This window comes from Hetaerina americana, unplaced genomic scaffold, assembly GCF_022747635.1.
Source record: "Hetaerina americana unplaced genomic scaffold, ioHetAmer1.1.p SCAF_2, whole genome shotgun sequence".
Classification (NCBI taxonomy): domain Eukaryota; kingdom Metazoa; phylum Arthropoda; class Insecta; order Odonata; family Calopterygidae; genus Hetaerina; species Hetaerina americana.
Window position 1 is genome coordinate 88827075 of NW_027286763.1, and position 15617 is coordinate 88842691.

Sequence of the window (15617 nt, forward strand, 5' to 3'; positions counted from 1 at the left end):
GTACAGATTAAGGTATCTTTACATATTTTGCATATTCTACCCATAATTCATATTTTTTGAACTCCTATTAAAGCTACTAATTTATTTCATGCTGATAATTAATTGAAATAATGCCTTTTTCACGGTTTTGTTGTAAACAATCAAGTCAATAATTTGTTTTGAATGGATATTTGCAGGAAAAACCAACATTCCATTCAAGTTTACTGTTAATTGTTTTATCCATAACAAATGCAATAACCCGCATTGCGAGTATGGCTGAAGGTGTAAATATATTCAGACTGCCGTTATTTTTTGGAACTATCTGTACTTTAGGTAACAATTCAATTCAACAATTTTTTGAAGTGTTAACCTCAGAAAAAAGATCTTTATATTTTAGATCAATTCCTGTATTTCTCTTTTTAATTCTTAAGCAGCATATTAAATTAAAACAGCATTCAAAAGATACACAGAGCGAAAGATATAAGAAATAGACAACATTCATTATTGTTTCTTTCATCTTTATTATTCATAAATACATTTGCTGGAATAAATTTATTTTAGAAATTACATCAGTATTCCAAATATCCTTTTTCAAGCAAAACATTTTACTGAAATACCCTCATCGCACAAAGTTAGCAATGGAGGAGTTGCAGTCTATTCAGAGGGCTTATTTAAGGCCGACACCCACAAAGTGCACATCTTTAGATGCTGACGGCACTGTCCAACTTGGCACCGGGAAGGAAATATACAACTCAGTTCCTTAATTTCTTTGATGAGAAAGCTTGCTGATCAACCTTGATTCCCATGGATGCTCCTCTTCTCACCTAGCATAAGCATCCACCTGAGGGAAAACAATTTAAAAATGATTAGGAGTAAGTTAATGTGGTTTTTCTAAACTACTTTTAGGATGTTTTAAGCGAAAATATAAGTACTTGTGTTTGAAAAGGCTACAGAAATATTTACTATTTTACGATGGAAAAATTGGTTTCCCTTTAAAAATTGAAAAAATGGAAACTTTACCTTAAAATCTTTACACATAACCACAACGAAATATCAGAGACATTAAGCTTTAATTAAAATGGAAATGAATTCCATTCAAATGGTATTTGAGTGAGAGATTTAATTCATCAATGACAATTTATTGGAAATTATTCGATTAACTAATGCTGCTACTTCACTGGATTTCAACATTTTATTCATTTGTCTAAAACCAAAGGGTAGAGTAACTTTAAATGAACACCTTTGTGATAAACAATGGTTAAGAATGGCTCATCTCAATCAATGGCATCACTCATAAATACCATGTAAGAAATTTGGGTCTGAAATGCATAAAAATTTTGGACATGTTGATCAAATGAATTTTTTGAAAAGCATTCATAAATCAAATATTTCAAAATGTGTTTAAATATTATCATATGAATGAAAAAACTATAAAATTACGTTTAAAAAAATGGAATCTTTTCTTTTATGAAAAGAGAGATGAGGTACAATGGAATATGGAACAGCATATATTTGACTGCATGGAATCTTTTTTTTATTGAAAATCACCTCAGCTAATAATTAATTTCACAATATGTTGTTGCAGACTTATTGGGGGAATCATGATTTTTTTCTGAAGGAACTCCTATCACTGCTTTAGCCTCCGTTTCCACACTCCTCACCTGCCCACGTGAGGAATATTTCCCAAAAAGGTGACCAGATATGAACCAAGGAATGAAGAAGATTGGCATGGAAGAATAAGGACAAAATGAAAGTAGAGGAGTGTGTGTCCGGTCAGTCAAAGGCAGGAGAGGTGAGAAAAAAGGGAGGATAAACAAGGAAATGAGTACTGGAACTCTACTATGAGGAATTATCATCACTTAGAACGAATTTTAACTTAAGTACATGAAAGGAGATAAGAATGAGCAACTTATTTGCCTGGATATTTCCTTGCCAAGTAACTGCTCCAAACATTAGCTACACTTATTACATGAATATTCCCAATAGGATGCAAATTAGTAGTACAGAAAACCAAAATTTACATACTGTTGAGTGACCCTTGGAAAGGAATCCTGGTCGATATATTTGGAGAAATCTGAAATAAAAATAGGAATATTATATGGTATTCATAAATTGAGGAAAACAATATAATAGGACATATATATCATTTGAATGTTCCCATTCATTGTATTCTCCAGTTTCACACGGGCTACGAGAGTTCATTGCGATCTGTCCAATCCGAGTCATCTTTTGAAACCTCTTCACATTGATTCCTAAGATATAAGTAAAGCGACAGCGGGAGTTAGTGAAACTCATTCAAGCGATTCAAGTTAGTATTTGGGAAGATACTAAAATACAACCACTTTACTTCTCAACCTTTCCGAAACAGAGTACCTGACACCACACTACAATAAATCTTTCCATTCCACATTCATTTCACCTACCTTCATTCCACCCAACATCTCCAGTATATTTCTACAGCCACCTGTCTTGACTAATCTTCTCCCCCTTAATACTCAATATCAGGCTTGATTGCATGGAAATCTCTTTTTAAATGAGAAAAGGATGTGATGTACTTCCCACAAAACTTTTAATTGCTACATCTAATTTCAACACACGGGCATCATCTTAAAGTACCCAAGGACTATGACATTGCATTGAAACTAGTTGTCGCAAATGTAAAGTTTTGTGGAAAAGACATGATAATCTTTTATTCTCGGATCTATTACGGGATCAATATTCACACCATTCCTACTTACTAAGAAAAATATAAATAGCTCATAATCTTACTTATATTTCTTGGGAAGAGTGAAATTCTTTGGCAAATTTACTCAGTACAGCCTTAAGTTATAAGATTTCACCCATATTTTCTCCTCTGGGCAGCAGGTGGGTGGCAGCAGTTTTCAGGCGATTTTTCTGCAGTAGACCTAAGATGAATTGAAGAGGGAAGCTTGACATGTTTCATCGCAGGAGTGCCCTCATCTGAAGCATATCTGCAGAGAGAGCAATGTCAAAATAGTACTTTTTTTAAGATTGACAAAACCAAGGAATTTATGGCTAATTTCACCAAGCTCCAACGCACCGGAACGGCTGTTTTGTGTACCTCACAAGGGTTCCTGGGAAATACATTCCAGTCGCTCGCAAACCAGACGCATTTGAGCCCACAGCCTCTGAGTTTGGATGGCGAGCGCGAAACCATTTGGGGTGCCAACGTCGCGGGCGAAGGAATGAACTACAAAATTCGGGTTGAATTTTTTCCACTTAACACGCGGTCGAATCTGCAGCCCCTCCCCATTCCGAATCACATGCCAAGCTAGTGGTCCATAGACCAGAAGGTAATCTGATTATAAATTGCGGATCGTCTACAATGACGGAGGACTGGAAGACGCAAATCAAAATTAAATGTGTGCGCACACAAGAATCAAAAGCTACCGCGGCCGTGATTGCAACCTCAGTATTGCCGAGGTTCAACAATATTTGTAATTTTAGGGAAGGTGGGAGAAAGCCGAGGTCATTAGCGCCATTAGGGGTAGATGAGAAAGGAGGGTGGGTGGAGAGAAACCTGACGCCAGCAGTTAGCACTCATGGGTCCGCGGTTTAACGTCCCAAACGACGGAAGGTGTACTTATTCAAAGTGCTCTCCACAATGCACATTCATCGTAAGGATAGAGACACCACTGAAAAATACCTACCGCCTCTAGGATTGACACTAAGACCCTCTGTGTAGGAAGCCAGTACATTACCCACCATCCCGAACCCCAGTGATGACAATTGCAGGTCCGTCATTCCCAGGACAAAAACCAACGGCAATTGAGACAAGCTGAAGACCGGATTTCCGCATACTTCAACCCTTTGCTCGGTGTATTCCAGCAAGAGAATGCAAATTTTAAAAGAATATTTGTAGGCTGACTACATACGGACCAACATGCAACCGTCAATTTTGGAAATTGGCCCTATGACCTAGATTATCGAAACCTAACAATTAGAAACGTGACACACTGAATATGTTTATCAAGAAGCCTAACACTGTAGGTTTGCACTAGGGGTTATATGACATCGCCACTCACCAATGATACCACCAATGATCTGCTCGTGACTTCGACGCTTAGTCTTCTCCAGGGTACCTCGACGATATGCCCTCCCGCGTTCTACGAACTCCGGGATAGCGACGAATCCATCCGCTTCGCCCGGCTGGCTCATCCCGACTCTCAAAGCAAACTGGCGAGACTAAATGCCCGTCGGCTAGTAAGGAGGGGACTTCCGGAGGAAGGTGGGGGAGGTTTAGGGGGCTTATTGAGTGGGAGACATCGCACAAGAGGGAATGAAATCGAATTGGGACAATGGAAAAGGAGGCGGAGGGAATTCTTCGCCCATTTTAATTTAGAAATTGCGTATTTCGCGTATCTTCGCAGGGCTTGCAGGTAACCGCTCCCTTCCTCCTGTGACCATTTAGTGAAGCCGTCAATGACTACATATACAAATACATGCCGTAATTCAAATGTAAGTGAATGCTAATGTGTAGTAAGTAATGCTAAGTAAGCTAATGCCTTGCTACCCGGAAAATAATTTGCAAGTTTCAATTTAATTGGCGATATATTTCTGTGAGGAAGATTTCATAAGCAACTCGGTGAAATAAATGTGTTGGCAACTACTACTATTCCTCAGTAGGAAAGTATGAACCTGAATATGTCCTTAGCTTTCTTGGAGTTTATTACAGGGAGGGTGGGCTGGAAAGAGGGTCAGAGGAGAGGGGGAGGGAGGGTTGAGGCACAGGCGAAGCAGCATTGCCTATCCCGCCTCGAAAATGCGATGAGTCAACTGCGTCCCATCCGACGGACTGTGCAGTGCACTGGGATATCCTTGGGTAGCATTCAATTCCTCTTTCGCGGTGACCCAATCATCTTTTCGGTTGGTCCCGCATAACATACCCTTTGTCCACCGGCTATGAGATTGAAAATGGAAACAATTAATACACTTCATTATGGCTTGTCAATCAAAATTCGGATCCACCGTAGCTCAGCGTGACACTTCTTGTCGTATCGAAAGCGGGAAAGTTGAGGTCAGAATATTACTAGTCATTTTCGGTGAAACTTTGCACTAAAAACTAGGCGAGGAGTAAGTCTCTGCGCTATAACACAGTGCATCTGCTATCAATATTTAGGTTGCCCCGAAGGACTTTGGGAGAACCGCATATTTATGGTTAATATTTACATCGCGATTCTCCAGGAATTTGGTCATTGAAGCCATTCCTTTCCAGTGAGAGATTCAATTAGGCATTGTAGGCTTATTTCCATGTTTAGTTATGCCGGTATATTTAATCCAAATATCTAAATATGAAATCTTTACTTTCTCGACGACACTGTACTGTTTTCTAAACTAGAGATGTTTGATGACATATGGTAATTACCTTAATTTATTAATATACCTTGTTGCTCAAAAATTTTATTTTAATTTATTCTAATTTAATCGCGGGTGTTCATGGAGGGAAGCATTTTATAGTGATGGGGGAATTAGGATGCAACAGTAAGCGAAGGAAATGATGGTTATGAGGTAGGCTATTACGGTTTAGGTAGGTGCAATGACCGCGAGGAGAAAGCAATTGAATTCCACATGAGGCAGGGGTTAGTCATCACCAACACTTAGTTTAGACACCCCAAAAGATGTTCATGGAAAATGCTAGGTTACTCTGAAAGGTATCCGTTAGATTAAATTGTGGTTCGACAAAGATTTAGGAACAACGTGATTAATTTGCACAGGTTCCCGGGAGCGGATGCGGACTCATCCCAATGTAGTTGTTACGAAGTGCAGCGACGGATTCAAAAAGAAAAGACAACGTAGACTGGATAGGAAATGGAATTGAGACGCATTAAGTGGATTGACAGGAAAGGAATATCTGCAGGGTGAAAATAAGAATTTTATAGAGAATATTATATCTAATCTGATGACCAACTACTGAAGCTTACACTTGAAAAGGAAGAATAGTGAAAGAAAAGAGATATTAAAACCTTTGAAATAACTCCACTATCATTAAATTTAAATTTCCAAACCTCTACATTACTCACTTGCCATTATGACATAAACGGAACATGAAAAGAGAAACGATTAAAGGTTATTGTTGGTCGGAAATCAAATCTCAGAGCAGCACATTACTAATTTCAAGTCCTTGCAGTTGTTGCCAATATAAATTAAGAATTATCTTTGATTCAACACGCAAGCAATAGTAAGTTACCTGCCGAGGGAAAGGGGGGGGCTTGAATGACTATCTTATATAGCTAGCGGCCTTTTTTTTGTTAGTTAAGCAGGTCAGTGACATCGATTTGCACGACAAAGTAGCCTTCGTTGAGAATAAAGATTTATTTCTTTATGACTTTAATTTTTTTAACCTACCCGCTGCTTATAAATTTGGCATTTCCGAAATAATTAGGATGGCTTCCACTGGGCCTTCTCTCGCGATTCACGCCTTCGCCGTTGGGTGCGTGACTCTAAGGTCCCCGTATCACTGCGTTGGAGGTTATCGTGATTGAGCTTCGGTCTAAGGTTGACGGGAAGGTTGCTCTTCCGCAGAAGGGCCTGACTCAGGGTGGAGTTGCGAAAACTTGCCACGGAAATGGGGCCACCCGGAGTCCGATCCATTGATGGGGGAGATGTGCCATTCCGGAAACCGAGGATTGGAAGGTTGCCTCGCGCAGTGGCGGGGGAAAGTACACGCTGTGGTGAGGGAGGGGAGATGCGAAGGCAAACCTCATCCCCGTCTCCAAAAGGTATCAGGTGCTATCGAAGGACAGCCCAGCGGTATCTGCAGCCTCTACCTCCGCCCCTGTGAGAGCATGACCCAGAAGGAACCGTCAGAGGGAAAGGGGGGATAGGCAGTAGTAACGTGCGAAGACAGTAGTAACGTCAGACGCTTGATAGCCCCATTGCTGGAGAGGACAGACCGGGAGGGTGCGGTTCGTGGCTCATGTTGGCGTCAATGATGCCGTCGACCATGGATATGAAGCGATTCTAAATCCCTTCTGAGAATTGAACTCTGAAGTGAAGCGGGTGGGTGGTGTCGAGTGGGTTGCTGTGACGCTCTCGATCTGCAGCCTTGTCCCGAGGATTGATCGTGGACCTCTGGTTTGGAGCCGAGTGGAAGGCATCAATCAGAGGCTGCGTGCTTTCTGCAGGGATATCGAGGAGTCCTTCGTCGATCTTCAGCCGGCGATCCAAACGTGTAGGAACCCGATGAACCATTCTGGAGTTCACTACACGTGTGAGGCCATGTGGACAACCAGGAGTGTAGAGGGTAGGATATGCGAGCACTGCAGGGCCTTTTTAGATTAAAGTGTAGGTCAGCGTGTAGGTCCTATAGTGGGTCTCTAACGTCTTCTTTGCCAAATTATATAGCGTTAAATGAAGTGAGGTTCAGTGCTAGCGATAGTTTATTAACACGAATCAGATAGCATCGGACGGAAAATTTTGCTCCTCGTAAAATATTCAAAAATCCGTAATGTCAAGGAAGAATTATCATTATTGATGGTAATATTCCTAATTTTAGATGGCCAGTTGATACGGGAATGCCGAGCCGGCTTTTGACGCGGCATTCCCGTATCATTTGACCGTATTTCCCGTGTAAGTAAAGTTGTATTTTGTGAAATAGCTTGGGCATAGCTTCTCACTGTCTCGCCTGCAATACCTCGAGCCTAACCGATCCCGGAAAGCTCGTCCACCCTCGAGAGGCACATATGATTACCTAATCAATGCCAAGAATACGTTCTCATTCTTGGTCTCGTATGTCGTAGCAATAATTATCGTTTATTAAACAAAAATTTTTCTGCTTAAAGATTTGGGCAAAACTTTTAATCTGTCCTTTTTAGACTAAGTTGTCTAATAATTTTCATACGGATATTATCCATAGTATTAAGTTGTAGAGGCATACAAGAGAAGAACTGGTTTAGGCCAAGAGGTTTTAACAAGGAGGGAGTTGATGACAAAGGGCGTTCAGTAAGCCGAGTCGTTTGAAATTATGTTGTTAATAGAATGATGGGTCACAGTGATCATCGGCAGGTGTTTCATTTAGCCATCATAATTCCCAAATGCTGTTCGAACAGAGCTAATGGGGATCGGGATCGGTGCGATGGCTATCGTACTAGCTTCCCACCCAGAGGGCTCGGGTTCAAATCCCAGCGGTGTTGAATATTTTTAAAGGTATCTCGATCTCTAATTGAGGTGCTTTGTGGAAGGCCCTTGAGTGAGTACGCCGTCCGTCGGATGGGACGTTAAGCTTCGGACCTTTTGGCGCCTTTCGTAAAGAGTAGGCTAATGTCAACGCCGGATTTCTCTCCACTTTTCATCCTTTCCTGTCCATCCCACGTTAAGCTGCGGACCCCTTGGCGCTTTTCGTTAAGAGTAGGCTAATGTCGACGCCGGGTTTCTCTCCACTCTTCATCCTTTCCTGTCCATCCCCTATGCCGCAAATGACATAAGCTTTCGGTCGCCTCCCCTAAATACTACTATTACTACAGAGTTAATTTGCATTTTTAGGATTGTGGTACTTTCAATAATGTAAAGAAAACAATGCAAGTAATTGCGAATACTCTATGTTCTGGATATCAGAATAAGCAGCCTCTTACCAAATATTGCATCAGTGCACCATGGGGCTAATATATTTATATAGCCCAGTGGTATCTGCAGCCCTTACCTCCCCCCCTGTCACAAAGAGTATCACAAAGAAGGAATCGTGAATGATGAAGATTAAATGGACACGGAAAATAAGGGACGAGGAAGTATACAGAAGAGCGGAAGAAGATAGGAACATGTGGAAAACTCTCCGGCAAAGAAGTAGTAGATAGATTGGGCACATATTGAGGCAGAATGTATTGGTTAGGAATATAATAGAAGGAACAAAATAAGGGAAAACTCCACGAGGAAGTATGTACATAGGACAATTTAAGAAGTACGTAAAACGTATAATGCGTCAAGGAGTGAGGGAATTGACATAAAATAGATGACTAGATAGAGGTACTTATTTGGGCGAAATTGAGACCTTATTTTCCCTTCTTCCATATAACCCTTCGTTGTATACATATTATATTAGGCATTAAACTTATAGTTACATTCATATGTACGCATAGAGTAGAATGTAGGGCTGCAGTAAACCTATCAGAGGATTGAAATACTGATGATGATTATTATGGAAAAATCATTTCATTATTTTATGATTTTTTATGTAAACTATATTTCTCTTCCGTTAGTGACTGGGATCCTATGAAACGACTCCTTAAAATTATATCATCAGTTAAACAAATTAAACTAAGGTGTCAGCGAGGAATTTTAGGATGAAATGTTGAGAATCAATTGATGTAGATGTTCTGTGCAAGGAGATATGTAGGTAATAAGTGATTGGCAGCAAACAGGATAGTCAGGAGTGCTGCTGCAAATCATACCTCAATATGATTACTCGTGATGAAGAATTTTAAGTGCTTATTATAGTAACCACGTTATTCCTAGATTAGATAGCATTAGTTTGTTTTCGTATTCATCGCTGGCTACGCCGCTACTGGTTTTATAAGGAAGACATGTCAGCCGTGGGCGACGAACCAATCATGACCTTGCTTCACGTGCCCCGGCAACGAACTTGAACCTGTTTCTAGCAGTTCTACAGTCGACGCAAGCGTCTCGTGACGACCGGGCTCCTGCGGTGGGATCATCGTCCAAGCAGGCGCCATGTCAAGGCTAAAATTACAATTTTTGTGTTTATTACACCTCCTGGCGTTGACGTCAAGTGCTAATATCGGTAAGTGAAGCGACAATATGATCTGGATAGCCATGCGGTTAATTGACGAATATCTCCTCTGACTGACAACCTCTCAACTGAAAATTATCACTTACCCAAAAGTAGCTAGCAGCTCTGTAATATCCGTATTATTGAGAAAAGAGAAATTCTAATTTCCTAATAAAACCACGGTGGAGCCAGCCCCGAACACGCCAACAATTGTCAACTAAAAATTAAACAGCATACGACAAAACTCCCGAGTTAAGTAAGCTGTTGCACCAGCTTTAGTTTATAGACTCTTATATCATTATTTTACTTAGCTTTCCATGTACTCGAACACCGTTTAACATTTGTTTTGTTTACATTGATTCTCGTTTCATATCTATCGCACTAATTTCCCAATGCGCTCAACAATGATGATAACTTTAATTCCGAACTTCAGTTCGTCCCTGCTTCACGATTTCAGCGGAAATAAATTTTTTCAGGTCCCCAGAACGCACATTGATATTTAAAAGAACGATTTACGTTTATGTGATATTCTTTTTTTTGGGTTCAGTAACTCAAAAACTATTCAAATGAACAGCTTGATTTTCTACATTAAACATTTAATTAACAGCAGATTGTGTGGTTAGATTTATAGACCCAAATCGACCCAATAAAAGTCATCTTTCACCAAGTGATAGCAGCGCGATGAAGAAAACCCATTAAAATTGACCGGTAGATTCGAGAAGAACTTATTATTATAAAATTAGCACTAATTCTCGCGAACCGTTATTTCATTAATTTAATTATTAAATTAAAGAATTGAGTTATTAGCTTGGGAACTGAATCTGCTCCACGAATAAATGATTGTTTACGAATAAATGAACTTATTCACCATTGACCGTATTTTACTAAAATAATTTGAAGTATGCTCGTCGTGTCGTAGTTTAGGCGGTTTTGGATGATATCGTGACGGAAACAGCATTGCCTCCATCGAGAAATTCTTCTCGATAGGACGAAAACCGAATACTAAACAGAGAGGTCTCACAAAAGACTATCCATTCAAGAATTACCTCTTCAATTCCTATTGACCTTCCAAATTTACTTCCAAATCTACTACAAAAACGCTTCGGGATTGAGAAGATATATACTGCTCGAGGGGTGCATTATATCAGTACAATCATTTGATGTTCTGGCCCGAATTCGAGGAATAAAATTTTAAATGAAAAATTGTTGATTTCACAGATTTTTATTCAATGAAATCGATTGGTTTCGTCAACTGATTAAGAATTCGTTTAATAGAGACATTGTAAACGGAATTGGGTTTGCGGGACCGTACTCCTCACTTGAAATGGCAATCAACAATAAGTGGCTCACCTTGACCGCCACCTTCTCTATCATTAAACCCCTTCTCTCATGCAGCATCTTTTCTTTCCCTTTTTCGCTTTATCTTCCTTGTCCTGTCCCCAGCCCTACCCCTTCAATCACTGGCTACAATTACCCGTCCTATGAAACCCTCCCCCACTCCTCCCCTATCCCACCATTTTTATTACTCTGCGTATTTTCATATTCACATTCGCGACTACGATATCACGCCCATGCATTGTGAAGAAGGAATCGCAAACTGAAGAACGACGAAGATCACGTAAATCCTCAAGAAAAGGGGGTTTTCAGAACCTTGTCAACTAGGCAATTATGCTTTTTTACTGCGTACGATATACGTTCTTTAACCATAAGCGTAAGTTAAGCAGGTTAACAAATACGCCTCTGGAATTCATTTAAAATTTTTTGGACTTAGTTTTTAGCTCCATCGATTTATTTTACTTGATTATCCCTATAAATAATTCCACAATCTGAATATTTTTTCTAAATTTTCATTCCATTCGTTGTCCAAATACTATTTAACGTTGTATTCCGACTAGAGTTTAGAAAAATCCGGGAATTGGCCAAAATGATACATTTCTAGGCGTACGAACTGTACAGATACTGTAATATAAATTATTTGGTGATATTAAATGAAGAAATATGTCGAGTGAAATATCCATCCTACTCTACATAGACACCAAGGCATGTAACATTCACATTTCACGGGATGGCTACATTCATACGCGCATTATTAAAGCTACTCAGTACATTTATTATGTGCTTTATGCTTATCTTAGAAGTAAATTATTCAATAAATTTTCAACGGACCTCGGTGGATGACAGGTGAATTGTAACTTGTCGCTAATCATGGAGGTAAGAAACACCTCTTTTCTGTCATAATTGCGTACTCCTGACGATTCTCTTTGACATTACTGTTATTTTTTGCCATCGTAGTTATAATAGAACAATTACATGTATATTTTAGACAAAGGACAAGCGTCGCGTGACCGATTGATCAAGCAGTTGTCTCCGAACTACACAATATGACAAAAGTTACGGCAATGGCGTGTGGCCGGAGATGTTAGCGTACGAACCTTTCATAAATGAATACACACTTTTTTTTAAAAGCATTAATAAATAAATATAAATACATACTACCTTGATCAAAAATTTCCCGGAATTTATTCAGAAAATTAAAAATACAAGTTTATTCATCTAAATCTATATTGTCCCCTTCAAAGTAATCCCCATCGACTGCAACACACTTATGCCAGCGCTTGATCCAATCCTCGAAACATTTTTTATATTCGGTTTTCGGTATGTCCATCAGTGCTTCCTGCGATTTTTCCATTACTTCCTCTCGGCTGCTAAAACGCGTTCCCCGTAATGGTTTTTTAACTCGATTGAACAGAAAGAAGTCACAGGGAGCCAAATCAGGTGAATTCGGTGGCTGTTGGATGGTATTTGTTGCATTTTTCGTCAAAAAATTACGAATAATGATAGCACTGTGCGACGGTGCGTTATCATGGTGCAAAATCCACGAGTTTTCTGCCCACATTTCTGGTCTCTTTCGGCGAATTGCTTCACGCAAACGTCTCATAACGCCCAAATAATACTCTTTGTTTACTGTCTGGCCTTCTGGCAAAAATTCATGATGCACTACACCGTTGTAATCCATGAAAACCGTCAGCATTGCCTTCTTTTTTGACTGAAAACGACGTGGTTTTTTTGGTCTCGGCTCATTTGGTGAACGCCATTCACTTGCCTGATGTCTGGATTGCGTGTCGTACTCATAAACCCACGTCTCGTCTCCAGTAATGATCCTTTTGATGAATGTGGGATCGGATTCAGCCTCGCAAATCATGTCTTTTGCGACGTCAACACAGTCTCTTTTTTGCATGAAATTGAGGTCTTTTGGAACCAACTTTGCTGCTACACGACGGAAACCCAAATCATTAACCACAATGTCTTGGGCGGATCCATAGGCAATGTTCAAGTCCTCCGCTATTTCTCTGATGGCTAATTTGCGGTTATTGACCAACATTTCTTTTACTTTATCAATTTTTTCACCGACTTTCGATGTCGATGGTCTGCCACTGCGTTCATCATCTTCGATTGACTCACGACCACTTCTGAACCGCTCGTGCCACTGGTAAACGACCGTTTTTTTAGAGAATCGTTGCCGAAACACTTTTCCAACATTTCCAACGTCCGTGCGCCACTAAATCCGTTTTTTACGCAAAATTTAATACAAGTTCGTTGTTGCAAATTTAAATCCATTTCTGAAATTGTAAAAAATCGCCAACACACACAGAGATAGATGTACTCTTGGCTACGTAACTTTTGCAAATGTCAAGTTATGACACTAAGATTTAAAGTGAATATCAACAACAGATGTACCAATTTAACAAAAAAAACAGAACTCAAATCGGAACGATGGGAGCGCCACACGGTGGTTATTCCGGGAACTTTTTGATCAAGGTAGTATTTGCTCATACATAAACGCACGCATACGTATAAGGTTACATGTACATAATACAATGACGGGGGTGTTCGAATGGAGTTTTTAATTTTGCTTTTTGAATTAAGAATGTAATTACATCTGATGCTGATATGACTATTGGGAGAAGCATGCACAGGATATATATGGACAAGCTAACAAAGAAATTAAGATTTATTAGAATAGTATTGAGCAAAAAGTGAAGAAATGGTAAAAATAGCAGTGCTACTTCAACGTTTTCGCTACTTGGTCTCATTTAGAATATACTTCTATGAGGGCGGTACGATAAGTACCCGTGTTAGAAATGAGGAAAGCATTTTTTCAAAAACATTTTTTTATTTTTCAACATAGTCCCCTTTTAGAAAGATACACTTCTCCCAACGTTCCGGCCATTTTTTTAACCCCTCCAAAAAATAGGATTTGTCGAACTCTCCAAAATACGCCTCTGTCTCGGCATTAACTTCCTCGTTTGGGCTAAAAATATTTTTCCCGCGAGCCATTTCTTCATGTTAGGGAATAAGAAAAGTCGCAGGGAGCAAGATCGGGTGAACAAGGGGGGTGCGGGAGCAATTCATAACGTAGTTCATGCAGTTTGGTGGCGACATCGGGTCGACAATTTTTTCATCGCCAAGTTATCATGTAAAATATTAATTGCCGTTCCGGTCGACACACCCACGGCTTCTGCTACTTCGCGCACTTTCGTTCGTCTATCAGCGAGAATCATGGCGTGGACTTTTTGAATGATTTCCTCGGTAACCACGTCTGCCGGGCGTCCTGGTCGCTCCTCATCAAAAACAGATGTTCGCCCACGCTTAAATTCGTTGAACCAAAATCTAACTGTGATCATAGATGGCGAAGTGTCCCCATAAACAGCATCCAACTTGGCTTTTATCTCCTACCATTTCTTCCCATCCAAAAACGAAAAGCGAATTGCCGAACGATACTGCTCTTTTTCCATCTCAGCGAAAATCACGAAGCACGTCTTACTCGAATGGCTGCCAAATCCAAACTAACCTTTAAATCAGTCTGAAATTGTTTTCGCCGTCGTTTGATAGATAACAGCACACGATGATAACATAATCTTCCCTCAGGAACGCCCTTTGTAGTCAAACACGGGTACTTGTTGACCCGCCCTCGTAGTTTATGAGATCTTCACGAAGTCGGTTTGATTGCCGAATTAAATTGTGTGCGGGGACTATACTTGTGAAACATTGTTATGATAAAATTAGTAGCGTATAGAGATTATTAGAGGTACCGGGTTGGGAATAACGTACAGAGTGAAGGTTAAATTACGCATTAAATATATAAAATATATTGGAAGCACATCTATTTGCGATGACGCTGAACATTTACTTACTGCCATTTTCGTGGTATTCACTTTCAAAATTGAGATGATACACACCTCGAAGACGGGCAGACCGAACGATTTTGGTTGCCATTTGGTCATATTCTGAAACAATATTTTTAAAAGTCGAGAGAACTATTACGACTGTGATGTTGGCAGAAAAAGTTGAGCATATTACTTTGGCGGTAATTTATACGTAAATACAGTCATCATCCCTCCACAAATAACGTGTACATTCATTACGCATGATAATATTTCTTAATTTTTTCTTTTGCTTCATAAAATAAAATAGCAATTTTTTTGCCTGAAATTTAATATTTTTTAGCTTTTGATAATGTTTACGTAATTTGCTTAAAAAAATGGCCTCTCCTCCTCCTCAACCGCTCGAAGCGGTGGCATGAGGGGGGAAATCCTTCAGCTGTCGTCTAAGGGTTACTACTCCTGAATGACTTCATAGTGTTTTAGTATTTATTTTAAGTACCCTACAAACCACCGCTAGAGTGTGTGGCAGGGGGTGAATACACACCGGACTAATTTTGACACGAATATTTTTCCCCTAACGCGGTCGGAAAACGTTATTCTGATCCATTATTGTTCGTGGAAAAAAATATCTTATATCTAATGATATCCATCTGTAATGCACTAAGTCTCTCTAATTTTATTGTCATGATCTCGCTGCATAAATGCCAAGACGGAGAATCTCTCCACATAAA

At 39.8% G+C, this 15617-nt stretch overlaps 1 long non-coding RNA gene across 1 annotated transcript; it reads right to left on the reverse strand.

Moving 5' to 3' along the window:
- Positions 1 to 634: 634 nt before the first annotated feature.
- On the reverse strand, positions 635 to 4155 carry LOC139688287 (uncharacterized). The gene is made up of 3 exons (XR_011700735.1): positions 4026 to 4155; positions 2005 to 2053; positions 635 to 820 (listed from the first exon to the last, which is right to left on the reverse strand). It is a non-coding gene; the product is annotated as an uncharacterized lncRNA (long non-coding RNA).
- Between the last annotated feature and the right edge of the window lie 11462 nt (positions 4156 to 15617).